The following is a 2,156-nucleotide window of genomic DNA, read 5'->3' as shown; positions in this document are numbered from 1 at the left end:
GTCATATAATTAGCTATACCATCCCAGTTAGAAAGCATGGTCCCATCATCTCTTTTCACCCTTCTGACAATATTCTTAGCCCATCTATTTTTTGTATAAATATGGAAAAACTTTGAATTTCTATCTCCTTGTTTAAGCCATCTAAGTCTGAATTTTTCCACCCACAATTTCTCATGGTTTTGCAGGGCTTTTAACTACAAAGATTATCAAAAGATTGCATGAGTTGGTAAGCGTTACGTAAGAACAAAAATAGCTCCCACGGCCACCCTTTGTATCTCTTGCATTTTTTTTTTTTTTTTTTGAAAAGCTCTCTTTCATTAATCATGCAATTATTTATTGAAAATCCATCCAAACCTCTAATACTCTTACTCATCCATAGTCATTTTGCTCCTTCCAATCCTTGAAGCAGTCCTCCTACCTTTGATTCCTGTGGGTTTCCTACGTGGCCATGATTCACTGAGTGGAGAATGTTGGTAATAAGTAAACCTGCATTGAAGAGCGATCTAAGAAAAATGAGCAAGACATCTAAGCAGTCAATTGAATCAGTACATCCTAGTTTACCACTGAACAACATTGCTTATGTCAAAAGACTAAGGCACTCACCATTGGAAAGAGGAGTTTTGGTGGGGTCAGAATAAATAGTGAGCGAAAGTGGTTAGATTTTTCCAAATATATGGGACAATGAGGTGTTTGGATTATAGGTCTGGGAACTGAATTTCGTTACCATAGAGAACCCTTGATACAATGATGAATCGAGTCTGAAATTACTATCAATGATTGTGTGGTGAAAAATGACCACTTTGCCCTTGGGGTAATTCAAGCAACTTAACCTTTCTGAAGTTGATTGAAACTTTTGGTTAGATTTGTTTTCTCATATTAATCTCGAATCTTACCTTTGATACGTATATGGCACTGTTTGACCATTATTTTGTGTGAATTATTGTTTTGTGTATTTTTCAAGAACGTTGATTATAGATTTGACTATGTGCCTAACAAAATTCATGTTGATCTCTGCGTAATTGGATAGTATTTGAGGAAATGATTCCAACAATGTATGACTCAAAAAAACTGATGGTTGGATATCTGAATATCGTCCCCTGAAGTTTGCTAGAAAATGGGGCAAAATTGGATAGTATTTGAAGAAATGATTCTAACAATGTATGACTCAAAAAAACTGATGGTTGAATCTCTGAATATCGTCCCTGAAGTTTGCTAGAAAATGGGGCAAGAATTATAGTTTTTGGCCCTAAAAACTTTGGTCCAAATTTTATGGAATTCGGTGCCAAATAATAATGAGAAAAAATCTCACATTGGGGATTTATTTTTTGGAAAAAAAATTGTCTTTGATGACCTATGAATACCTCCTATTTGAAAAATACATTTGAAATATGACAGAAATAATTGAAAAAAATACTTAAGTAAAATGGTACGTGCCAGGGACATGCCGAAAGTGTCGACAAATGGAAAAAAGATAAAAATACCCATGTACTAAAATTAATTCAATAGTGCTACTGTCCCAAAGTTGTTCGAAGAAGAAGAAAAGCCAATTAGGTTTAGTATTTTGTTTTTTTGTGGGGGAAGGGGGGTGGGTTGGGACCATGGGAGTATAATACCTATCTAGATGCAATGTACGTGAATCATGGTTTTTCTGATTCACCTTAAATGTAGAGAAAATGGGAAAGTGGTATGATACATAATTAGATGCAATGTGAATCATGGTTTTTATGTGTTCTCTCACTTACATCCACAATTTAATACATTTTGTAGTGGACAGTTCACTCCTAGCCATGGATTGAGGAACCGGTATCAGTCAATCCTTATTGGTATTGGGAGAGGTTGATAACGATTCCTGACCGATCCTTGGTAAAAAAAAAATCCGGTCAAATTGTTAAATATTAATAATAATAATCTAAATTTGTAATGAAAATAGAGTTACAACTATCTAATCCAGCATAATATGAGTCGATTTTCTTTCTTTTGGGTAAAAATATGAGTCGACCCAGATACGTGCCTAGCCAATACCAATACCGATTACCAAATCCCTTGATCATAGCACTGGCCTCTACAATTTTTGACATAGAAAGAATGATGGTAGGTGTAAAAAGAAATCGGATTGTACAGTGGACATTATGTGTTTTTAACACCCCACACGCACC

This window comes from Macadamia integrifolia, chromosome 13 (genome assembly GCF_013358625.1).
Source record: "Macadamia integrifolia cultivar HAES 741 chromosome 13, SCU_Mint_v3, whole genome shotgun sequence".
NCBI lineage: Eukaryota > Viridiplantae > Streptophyta > Magnoliopsida > Proteales > Proteaceae > Macadamia > Macadamia integrifolia.
Note: the sequence above shows the minus strand (reverse complement) of the source record.